We start from the raw sequence: 13,217 nt of genomic DNA on the forward strand, positions 1-13,217 counted from the left end.
AGGAAGGAATTAATTAGCCTCTGAAATAAGCGAATTGAGTTGGTGATTCGTGCGGAATAATTCATGTGTTCCAAACGGAAACGCGCATTATTTCACACTCTGATTAGGTATCTCATGAGGCCCTTAAAACAATCTCGAATGCATTAGAGCAGTATATACTACTCCTAGTCCGAAATAAGTGTTATTCTGAATATCATCGTAATTCTCAAAATACAACTTTAATTATTATTTTTTTAATATACTCTGTATTGATAAAATATAGCAGAAGTATACTATTATAAAAGTATTTTTCAAGAAAAATCTATCCGTGTTATTTCAATATTCAAATTATGTATGTTTAGTAGAGCTTTCACTCTGAGAACTGGTCATCTTTAGCTTCAGAAATTCTTGGAGCTAGAGCTATAAACAGATTGAGGGTGTTTAATTTAGACATATTGTCCTTATTTTATATTAAAAATAAATATTAAACTATTTTATTTTATCCTATAAACTCTAGATTCTGCATGGATTTCAAATCTGGAGCTTTGAAACAAGGTCATAAAAAATAATCTGTAGTCAAAAATTAAAACAGTTGACTACACGTAACCTAAAATAACACTTATTTTAGACTAGAGTGAGTATATACGAGTAAGGGTGAGCGCCCTCTTATACATAAGCCATATATAGGGTCACATTATATTGCAGGATTTTCATAGAAACTTTGCAGGATTTGTGTCACACCCGGTTTCAAGAGAATAAACCAGATGCATTTCACATGTATATCAGGATCAAATTTTTATACATACGATAACATCATAAGTGAAATCATTACTGTGATATTACATAACGATAAGGTTTAATACCAAAAGGACCCGTAGGTCTTAAATAAAAACACTAAGATAAACCAACGATAGCGGGAGCACCAGCCTAGAACATTGTCTCCAAGTTGAAATTTTCCTCCTCTTAGAACTCAGCTCCATCGTCTGAGAGATCCTTAAAGTCTTCACCTTCTGACTAGCAACAAGTGGCTAGGAGAAACCAAATATGAATACATAGAGTACTCCTCAAGTGTGGGAAGCTATAGTATGAGGGTTTGAAATAAGAAAGGTTTGACTCAGGTTTATTGCATCTATGCCATCCTAATCTAATATTTAAAAAACATAGTAATTCTAATTACTATATGTGATAACACCAACATTAAGAGAAACAGCCCATCGGATTCCATTCGACTATTAAACTCATCAGATATTCCGTATCCGGCTACCAACTCATCGGGTTACCACCACCCGATTACCAAAACCAACCATCCAAGGTTCCCACTGATCGTGAAGAAGTTCGAGTCTGCTCTTGACCATGAGCTCGATTAATATATCAGTTTTACACTCTACAAAGGTTGCACACTTTACCCACGAGTCGTGATTCTCGTGTTACTTCACACTTCCAAGGTGTAGGGCCGGGGTCTCACTACAAGGCCTTTACAAAGCGCTTTCAAATCTGTGTACACCCACTAAGCTTTTACCGCTAACAGGGATTCCATCCACTGCAAAGACCCTCTCTTGTGCCACTCAACAGTCAACTGGTGCATACAGAATAAGAAAGACATCTAATTAATTGGTCAAGTTGTGCCCATATAAGCCTCATGGTCGTGCTGTTATACCAAGTTACATGTCCATGAAGCGGTCCTTATAATCTAAAGCAAGTACTCGAACATTACTCATTGGCACACAGCAACCATACCAACCAAAGCAACCTATCTAGATCCCTATGATCTATGTTGCTACAAAAGATTACCCAAACCGGTTCATGTTGCATAGACCATTTAATATATTAACATTTAAACCACCCGACTCGACAGCAGACTAAGTATTTTTACCCTTGACACCCAAACTACATCACAAGCGATAAGGATAATTATGAAAGTATCTAGTAAAGCCTAGCAATGGGATTAATATTGACAAGAATGCAACTAAAAGTAAAAGGTATACTTTCCTATAGTAGGGTCAACGCAATCAAGGACACTTGCCTTCAGCAGCGGGTTACTCAAACTCTTCAAAAGTCTGGTCCTGCAGGTTCACTCCTATTACATTTGGGAATATTAGAAACAAAAAAGTACAAATATCTAAGAATAGTACACCAAACAGAAGCAAAGCACTATAAAAAGCCTACTAATGGAAAGTACTCATTACTATGATCATATGAGTGTAAGAATTACCTAAAACGGAGCTCGTATGAAAAAGTTATAAAGGTTTGGAGTTACAGGGATCTTTCTGAAAAAGGGCAAGGGCTATTTGTTAAAAATAGAAAAGTTCCAGGGAGTTACTTATAAAATTTTAGGGACCTAGATGCAAATAAATAAAACTACATGGGCTAACTATAAAATAACAGTACTGATAGGGTCCTTTTTGTAAAAATAGGAAAGTTTAGGGACCTAAAAGCAAAATTATCTAATTTCAAAGAATAAAAGGGTTTATTTTATACTGAGAATCCTAATTGTTGCGTCATGGTGACATCAGCACGCTGACGGGGCTCAGGTTAATGACGTGGTCGGGCCACGTAGGACAAAAATGCCAGCGTGGCGCTTATGTGAGAGCTGACTGGGTCTATGGTCTCGTGGACCAGCTGAGCTGGCATGGTCCACTGGCCCATGGTCGACCGATTACACAAACGAAAGGGTAAGTGATCTCGGCCTTAAGTTCTAGATCAGACAGCTCAGGGAGATTGGGAGGGGGGATCAGTGGCTGATGGCGATTGAAGGATGACGGTGCCCTTGGGTCTCGCTGGAGCATCGCTGGCGTCACGAGTTATCACGCTACAAGCTACCAAACATGACAGGAAATGGCGCAAAACAAAGAGGAGGCAACGAGGATCTCATCGAGGGCTTTACGCTCGTCGAGGAGGGCTCGGGGGTGGTCGTCGATGGAGAGGAGCAGGCGACGATGATTAAAGCTCGATGGGAAGGCGGTTCCTGAGGTGGGGAGAGGGAGCTGAGGGTCAAGAAATCCTACTGGAGGTCCTGGAATGTCGAAGAGAACGTTAGCGGGCCTCAGGGTACAATTGCAAACTCTAACAACGGTGCGCAGTGGCGATGCTCACCGGAGCTCAACGAAGAGGTGGTTTCGGCGGTGGAGGGAGGAATCAGGGGGTCAGGGAAGCCTCCTCATGCTCCTGCGAAGACAAGTGCAGCCTCAGGTGCGCCGAGGAGGGCTCGGCTGCGGCGGTCCACTTTTGGCGGAGCTTGGCGAGGCGGCAATGGTGGCTCAGGAGAGTTTGTGGCAACAGGGTTAAGGGAGAATGAGAGAGCAACGGGGGCTGGGGTGGCTTTATAGGCGCGAGAGGATGGGGAGGTTGCGATGTCATGGGCTGACAATTACGCACGCGACCGGAGGAGAGGGCTGACACGTGGGGCCCACGTGTAAGCGAGGGGAAGAGGGGAACGGGAGTAGCGGACTAGGCTGGGCCAGGCGCGCGGAGAAAATGGGCCGGCCCAGCAGGAAAAGGAAACAGCATCACAAACCAACCCCCCTTAGGATGAATCTCATCCTCAAGATTTAGAAAGGTTGGTGAAGAGACGGGGAAATTCTGCCTTTAAATCTTCCACTGCACTTTGCACATATGGATCCTCTTGTTCCGAGTAACACATTATGATGTCTCAAGAATCTTAACAGGGTATTCGGAATAAGATAGGTTGTCCTGTACATTCAACTCCTCCATGGGCAGCTGCTCTTCTGGAACTCTCGGGTATTTCTTTATCTGTGAGACATGAAACACATCGTGCATATCATAGAGTTGTGGTGGTAATTCCAAATGATAAGTCACTTCTCCTCTTCTTTCTAGCACCTTAAACGGGCCAATATATCGAGATGCCAATTTACTCTTGACTTTAAATCTACGAAGGTCTCTGATTGGTGACACCTTGAGACACACAAAGTCTCCGACTTCTAAGGTCTCGCGAAGTTGATTGTCCACATAATTCTTCTGCCTTGACTGCGTTGTCTTTAGGTTGTTCCTAATTTCTTACACATGTCTCTCTGCTTCTCTTAGAATTTCTAGACCAAACACTTAGCTTTCTTCGGCCTGATTCCAGAATAGTGAGGTTTTGCACTTCCTTCTATACAGTGCTTCAAAATGGGACATCTTTAAACTTGCTTGGTAATCGTTATTATACGAGAATTCTGCATAGGGGAGATTCTTATCCCAACTCTTGCCATTCTTTAAAGCACATGCCCTCAACATGTCCTCTAGAATCATATTAGTCAATTTTGTTTGTCCATCAGTTTGCGGGTGATAAGCTGAGCTGAAGTTCAACTGGTGTTCATAGACTCATGCAGATGCTGCCAAAACTGTGATGTGAATTGGGTACCTCGGTCAGATACTATCCTCTTAGGTACACCATGAAGACACACAATTGTGGACATATACAATTCTATGAGCTTCGGTCCTCAATACGTCTCCTTAACTGGGATGAAATGAGCTACATTTGTTAACCGATCCACTACAACCCATATGGAATCATACCCGGACTGTGTTCAAGGTAGTCCCACTATAAAGTCCATACCGATTTCTTCCTATTTCCACTCAGGTACTTTCAGTGGTTGAAGCAATCCTGCTAGTCTCTAGTGTTTGGACTTAACTCGTTGACACGTATCACATAGAGTCACATATTATGCTACCTCGCATTTCATTCCGTAGCACCAATAACGATCCTTGAGATCATGGTACATCTTGATGCTTCCTGGGTGAATAGAGTAGGCTGAGCCATGAGCTTCTCTTAAGATTGACTCCTGAATAGACTTAACATTTGGAACACATATTCTTTTCTTATACTACACCACTCCTTGCTCATCTTCCGTGAATCCTGGGGCCTTGTCCTTCTTAATGAGATGCTTGATTTTTAGAATCTTCTCATCTTCCTGTTGACCCTTGCGTATATCCTGCTCCAAGGTAGAATCCACTCACATTACAACTGCTTCTATGCTAGCTACAATGCCCAAATTAAGCTTCTCAAACTATTTACATAGTCCAGATTATCTTTCTTGTATAGTCATAATACTAACATAAGCCTTTCTGCTTAGAGCATCTATCACTACATTTGTTTTTCTCAGGTGGTAGTTAATTCCCGAATTATAATCCTTGATGAGTTCTAGCCATCTACTCTGCCTGAGATTGCGATCAGGTTGAGTGATGATATACTTCAGACTTTTGTGGCCAAAGGAGACCTCGCATCTCTACCCTATCAAGTGATGCCTTCAAATCTTGAGTGCATGAACCACGACAGCTAGCTCCAAGTCATGGGTAGGGTAGTTATCCTTGTGCTTCCTTAATTGCCTTGAAGCATAGACTATTATGTGGCCTTCTTGCATTAATACACATCACAATCCTTGGCGTAAGGCATCATAGTACACTGAGAACGGCTTTTGTGTGTCAGGCAAGATTAGCACTGAGGTGGTAGTTAATCTCTTTTTCAGTTCATTAAAGCTGGACTCACGAGCGGGGGTCCACTTAAACACTTTTCCTTTCTCTAGCAGTTCCGTCATTGACTTGGCAACCTTGGAGAAACCTTCTATGAAGCGACGGTAATATCATGCTAGACCCAAGAAACTTAGGATCTCTGAAACCGTCTGTGATGATATGACCTATAAAAGAGACTTTTTTTAACCAAAATTCACACTTGCTCAACTTGGCATACAACTAATTCTCCCTGAGCTTCTGCAGAACCATTCTCAAATGCTCCTTGTGCCCTTCCTCATCCTTCGAGAAAACCAAGATGCCATCGATGAACACTATTATAAACTTGTCCAGATAATCCATGAAGACCTTGTTCATGAGGTGCATGAAGTATGCTGGGGCATTGATCAATCCAAAGACATCACAGTAAACTCATACAAACCATAACGGGTGTCAAAAGCAGTCTTGGGAATGTCCAATGCTCGAATCTTCAGCTGATGGTACTGTCAGAGGGTGAACTCCTCAAGAGGGGATCCGGAAGGACCCCCTTTGAGATTCGGCCGGGGGGGTGATTCTGAACCCGCCTCGCACGTGAAATAAATGGGAGTAAATGAGATGCAGGTGGGGTGGAATGATCGGATGTAGGAGGAAGTAAATGCTCAGGGGATTTTTAGACAGGTTCGGGCCGCACTGAGCGTAACACCCTACTCCTTTGTGTATGCTATAAATATTCTGAGAATGTCTCTCTGAGGATTTGCTGTGTTACAAGAATATTTGTCTAAGTTTAGAGCTTCATGCTTCTCCTGTCGTCGTCAACCGGAGTTCGTCCGGTGGGCTCTGGTGTCTTCGGTTGATTCAAGTCTTCTCACTCCGTCCACTTCTCCGGGGAGCCCGCCTCTCTTTTATACCCGGCGAGGCGAGTGGTGTGTCTAGAAAGGATTGGTGCAAGTTCTAAGGCGCCATAAATGGAAAGCAACCATCATGGGCTGCTGCTTGAGGTGACAGGGAGGGTTGAAAACGCGCCCCCGTCCGGTCTCGTCGTCATCATCTCGCTTTTCAGCGGGTGCAGCGGGGAGGGCCCGCCGGGCAGCCACCGAGCAGCCCCACGTGCCCGCCCGGTCAGAGCGAGTCTGACATAGCAGGGCGTCAGGCGTTGCGCCTCGAGCCCTGCAACGTTATCCCGAGGCGCGTCGGATGACGTGCGATGGGACCCGCGCATTAAATGTCCCCACGCCTCCCTGCCAGGCCATGGTAGGGACTATCAGCAAGCGTGGGGGGAGTGGTTGGAAGTGACAGGGCATACACCCTCTTAAATACAGCATCGGACCTCTCACCAGCTGACACCTCACCGCTGAGCCCCTGTGGGGACCACCAGCAAAGGACTTCTCAGGCTCTCGGGGAACTGTGAGTGCTCGGGGACTACTGTTCACAGCCCCGAGCACTCTCTCCTGGATATGTCCTCTCTTGGTCCTCGGGGAACTCGGGTGCTCGGGGAACACTTGTTCACGGCCCGAGCACTCTCTCCCGGAACTGACCTTTCTTATCATCGGGGAACTCGGGTGCTCGGGGACCACTGTGCATGGCCCCGAGCACCCTCTCCCGGGACTTGGTCTTCTTGGGTCATTGGGGAACTCGGGTACTCGGAGGCTATGAAAGTGCATCTAGGCTCCCTAAGTGGGTTTTGGCTTATTGATGACAAAACGATTAAGGAACTAACATGCTTATCTAAGTTATGAACAGGTTTAAGCATTAGTTGTAAAGATAAGTGACGTTTGATGCCCGTCGAAACAAATGGAGAATCAACGAAGAGTACTCAATAGGATTTAAATTCTTTTATTTTTTGAAATTGAGTCTAGGATAGCCGCTCTATTAAGAGGGTTGCATTTGATTGCTTGGTTAGTGTTTCAATGCTCAAGATATCCCTTAGAACCAACTAGTTGAGAGACACAATCACCCATGGACACCGAGTTTATTCTGTAAAAATTCACTGAGTCCGAATACTCCGGTGTTCACCGGATACTCCGGTACTCAGTATTTAGCCCGGAGTCTCCGAGGCAGACTCCGGCAGAGAGTCTCGGTTACGGTTTATTTTTATTGGAAAAAGACTGGAGTTTCCGGTGTTCACCGGACACTCCGGTAATTTATGAGTTAACAGACCGGAGTCTCCGAGGGAGACTTCGCCAGAGAGTCTCGGTTAGGTGTTTATTTTAATTAAAAGGGGATCGGAGTCTCCGGTGTTCACCGGACACTCCGGTAAGTGATTTAGTGTTAACCGGAGTCTCCGAGGGAGACTCCGACAGAGACTCTCGGTTAGCTTTTAATCTTTTTGATACAAAGACCGGAGTCTGCGGTGTACACCGGATACTCCGGTACCTGGAGAGGCCGGAGGGTCCGGCTAGTCTCCGGACTTAATGTTTTTGGAAGCCCTATCAGGACCGGAGACTCCGGTGTTCACCGGAGACTCCGGTAATTTAACAGAACTGTAACGGCTAGTTCTGACACGTTCTGTGACCGTTCTGACGCTGTTTTTGGATTTAGGGACGGATACTCCGGTCAGTTATGACAAAACAGTAACGGCTAGTTTTTTAGAGAGGGCTATAAATGCTCCCACACCCCATGGCATTTAGGGCTTGCTGTTGCTGGTGAAATTTAGACCTCTTGAGCACTTTAAGAGCATTAAAAGACCCTCCAACCACCTCTAGTGCAAAGTTTGCAAATTTTTAGAGAGTTTGTGTTTGGAGAGAGTTCAAGCCACTTGAGCATTGAGTTCTTCATCGAGCATTCGCTGCGATCATTTCTCTTGAAGCTTTGTGCTTCTAGACGGCAAGGCGTCGCCCGTAGAGCACCCAAACTTGTGGAGTGCCACGAGAAATTTGTAAACATCTTCGAATTGAGTAAGAAGTTCTAGCTTGATCTTGGTGGTCGCTAGAAGAGGATAGGGTTGGAAAAGACCCGGCTCTTTGTGAGCTCCTCAACGGAGACGTAGGCACTTCTTTGTGAGGTGGCCGAACTCCGGGATAATCTCTCGTGTTCGTATTTGTGCAATTTGCTTTATTGTGTGAAATTTGTGATTTGTCATACAAAATTGCTCTAGTGATCATCTTGCTAGTGCTAAGTGTTATTCTAGCTCTGTGATATCCAGTAGACCTAGCTTCAACCTTAGATTCTAGCTATTAGCTTTAATTCGTAGTTGTTCTAAAATTCCTGTATAGACCGGAGACTCCGGACTAGACCGGATACTCCGGACCATATCGGAGTATCCGACCTTCACCGGAGTATCCGGCAGATTTAATCCGCTGTTTTAGTTTTAATTTTCAGAAAAGCCTATTCATCCCCCCCCCCCTCTAGGCACTTTCAGGCCACTGTTCATGGCCCCGAGCACCCTCTCCCAGGACTTGGTCTTCTCGGACCTCGGGGAGATAACCCCCGAGGGAGGGTGCCACGTGGCACTCTGCTGTTCTGGCCTCGGGACTCGGGGACCCCTGGTTCCCATGTCACCGACAGGTACCCTAACCGAAGATCAATCTTGGAAAATACGGATGCTCCTTTTAGCTGATCAAACAAATCTTCAATGCGAAGCAAGGGGTACTTGTTCTTAATGGTCACCTCATTTAGTGCATGATAATCAATGCATATTCTCTAAGTCCCATCTTTATTTAGCACGAAGATAATTGAGGCTCCCCAGGGTGAGGTGCTGGGGCGAATAAACCCCTTGTCTACGCTCTTGGATTTGCTCCTTGAGCTCAGCCAACTGATTGGCATCCATCTTGTACGGTCTCTTATATATCGGAGCAGTGCCAAATACTAATTCAATAATAAACTCAATGTCTCGGTCTGATGGCATACCTAACAACTCTTCGAGGAAGACATCCAGGAAATCGCTGACTACTCTGACTTCCTTCATTGTCTTGGCCTGGTTAAGCTTGATATGCTCTACTTATTCTGTTGTGGCTTTGAACTCCACCTTGGTGCCACATGTATGTGTCAACTGAACTATCTTGGTGGCGCATCCTATCACTCCATTGAACTTAGTCAATCAATCCATTCCCAAAATGATATCTACCCTTTTAGATTCTAAGACAAAAAGATTTGCAGGAAATTCTACCCCTTTAGTGGAAAGGCTTATTTTAGGGCATACGTGCATTGATTCCATTTCTCCGCCTAGAGAACTGACTATCAACCAATTTTTCATTATGTCTATCGGTATATTATGCTTTTCTACAAACTTAGTTACAATAAAGGAATGCGTTGCTCCATAATCGAATAAAACTATAGCGGGGTGCAAGTTAGCGGTGAACATACTAAGTACCACATCCAGAGCATCCTGGGCATCCTCCACTGCAACGTGATTGACTCAATCACTCATGAAGTTTTGACGAGGCTGCTGTTGTGGTTGACCTTCGGGACGGTTATGTTGCTGGTTGTTGGTCTGACCCTATAGTTTCTTGTGACACTTATTGGCAAGGTGCCTAAAGTTTCCACAGCTGAAACATGGGCCAATGGTACTGGATCCCTAGGCAGTGCAACCCTACTCTACTGGTTCTTATTCGCGGTACGTTAGGCCTGGTAGTTAGGGTGCTGAAGTTTAGTTGCGCAGGATCCTGAAGTTTAGTTGGGTGCCCTCTCTTGCTGGTTCTGGCATGTCTGACGGTACACCTGTCCTGTGGGTGGTGGGTTAAAACAGGGATGGGTGTTGCTGCCTAAAGACTGACCCTGCATCATTCACTTGCGTTCCTCTCCTAAATTCTACTTCTTCTTCTCCAGAATGAATGCTCTATCAATAATCTTCTAGAAGCTCAGGTACTCATTGGCTGAAAGGGAATACTAAAGTCCAGAGTTCAAACCTTTCAAAAAATAGTCTTGTTTCTCCTCATCAGTGTCCACATCTCTGGGGGCATAGCAGGATAGCTATGTGAGTTTGGTAAAGTATTCACGCACTGACATGGGACCCTGCTTCAAGCTAAGAAACTCCTTTTGTTTCAGTTTCACTTCCCCTGCTAGTACATGGTATTTGCGGAAGCTATTCTTGAATTCCCTCCAGCTGATCTCTTGGGGTCATCATGGGTCGCAGTGTAAGCTAGCCACCATTCTGAAGCTGGTCCCACAAGCTGGTGAGAAGCGAAGATGATGCTTTCCCGGCCTGTGCACTAACAAATATGCAGCTTTCTTTCGATCTTCTTGAGCCAATCATCAGCGTTCATTGGCTTGACTACTTGTGCAAAAGTGGGTGGCTTGGTGCTCAGAAAGTCCTTGAGCTTATTTTACGACTACATTGGTGGTGGCAGAGGCGGTGCTTGATATGCTGGGGGTGCCTGTTGAAGTCTGGCAATAGCCTGCGCCAATCCCTGTAGAATTCGAGTTATGTGGCCATCATCTACATTAGGTCCACAGGGTTCCAGCTGGTTCGTCTGTTCCATGAGGGAAATGCGTTTGGATTGTCATCATGTAGGTGGTCATTGGGGTTACTGCCTTCAACGTTGTTCCTGTTGACGCCAACATTGTTCACATTCCTCGTGTTCACCATCTGACGGTTGCAAAGACATGAGATTGGTATACGAGAACAAGGCAAGGATAGATGAAGCAAGACGAAAAACTCATAAGCTAATATATATTAATGACAGATACAACTGCGAAAGGCAAACTTTCACATCGCATATACACACATAACGCAAACCTAACACACTAGTTCATAGCATAGAAAGCAAACAGGTCCATTACATCATGAAACAAATGACTCTAAATGACACTAAAATGCTACTGGGGAAAACTCTCAGGAACTGTCGCTACGCTCAGAAAGGTCTTGCGGTGTAACACGCAGAGTGGTGTTGAGGTGGAGCTTTTTTGCGGGAGGGAGAGCATGGCAACTCTGGCTCGGGCATCTCCTCTGAGTCCTCCTTCGAGTCATCACTCATCATAGCCTAGAGGGTACGAATCCTCTCCTCTGCCTTGGTGAACCTCGAGTGCATGTTGTCTAGCTTGTCAAGGACTTTGTCCAACTCCTGAGTCAAGGTGTCGGTGAGGTGAATCTGCTCCACTAGTCTGGCGTCACCCTCCCTGTTAGTGGCGGCAAAGGTGACCTCCAAGCTGTACTGCGTAGTTTAAATAGTGTCATGGAACTCTGCGTAGAGGACTGAAAGTGCCTAGCGAGCTGCGTCACAAATCCCAACTGCGAATATCTCTCTCGAGGCGAGGGCCGAGTGGATCCTGTGCACCTTGTGGCCGTCATCGCCCGGGTGCTTCTCAAAGATGATCACCTCCACCATCTAAGCATAGTCATGGTTGTTGAGCGGAGTCCTGATTTCTTAGTAGATTGGGACCTTCCGGTAGTCCAAACCCTCGAGGATCATCCAAAGATTGTGAGGGAACTCCCCTGCCTGAAGTCCAGCAGAGTGAAACTACGCGGGGGGTTGAAACACCCAAGTGGCCTCTACGGGAGATCTAGGAGGAACGGAACCACCAATCTGCTTGCGGGGCTTCTGTTTTGTGCAGGCCATCTAAAAATTTTGAATGAGAGAGACGAGTCAGTAATCATTTGACAAAGTTTTATAAACAACAGCGATAAAAGGGAGAGCAAAAATAAAACTGGTAGAGTAAAAGGTTGTCAGAAATTAATTTTGATAAAGATAGGTCCTTAATAACGACCATTTATAGATAGGCTTGTATTCTACGATCAACACAGCTTTGATACCACCTCTGTTACATACGATTTTAAAAGAATAAATCAGATGCATTCCACATATATGTCAGAATCAAGTTTCCATACATGCAGTTCATAAGTGAAATCATTACTATGCATTACACAACGATAGGGTTCAATACCAAAAGGACTCGTAGGTCTTAAAGAAAAATACTAAGATAAACCAATAGTAGTGAGTCTTCCATCAATTCACAGGCGTTGTCCGGGGGAGCGCCAGCCTAGAATGTCATCTCTGGTTTGAAGTCTTCCTCCTCTTAGAACTCAACTCCATCGTCCGGGAGATCCTCGAAGTCTTCATCTTCTGAGTAGCAACAAGTGGTTGGGAGAAACCAAGTGTGAATACATAGAGTACTCCTCAAGTGTGGGAAGGTATGACATAAAGGCTTAGGACAAGAAAGGCTTGACTCAGATTTACTACATCTATGTTATCCAAATATAGGACTCAAAAAGACATAGCAGTCCTATTTACTATGTGTGATGAGACCAACATTAAGAGAAACAGCTCATCGGATTCCATATCCGGCTACCAACTCATCAGGTTACCACCACCCGATTACCAAAACCAACCATCCAAGGTCTCCAATAATCATGAAGAAGTCCAAGCCTGCTCTTGACCATGAGCTCGACTGATATATCAGTTTTAGAATATACAGAGGTTGCATACTTTACCCACAAGTCATGATTCCCGTGTTGTTTCACACTTCCAAGGTGTAGAGCCAAGGTCTCACTACAAGACCTTTACAAAGCGCCTCCAAATCTGTGTACACCTACTAAGGTTTTACTGCTAACAGGAATTCCATCCACTACAGATGCCCTCTCTTGTGCCACTCAATAGCCAATTGGTCTGTACAGAATAAGTAGAATATCTAATTAATTGGCCTCATGGTCGCGCTTTTGTGCCAGGTTACATGTCCATGAACTGGTCCTTATGATCCAAAGTAGATACTCGAACATCACCCAATGCGCACACAGCAGTCATACCAACGAAATCAACTTGTCTAGATCCCTATGATCCATGTTGCTACAAAAGATTACTCAAACCGGTTCATATTGCATAGACCATTTAACATATTAATATTTAAATCACCCGACTCGA

The sequence above is a fragment of the Phragmites australis genome, chromosome 4 (genome assembly GCF_958298935.1).
Source record: "Phragmites australis chromosome 4, lpPhrAust1.1, whole genome shotgun sequence".
NCBI lineage: Eukaryota > Viridiplantae > Streptophyta > Magnoliopsida > Poales > Poaceae > Phragmites > Phragmites australis.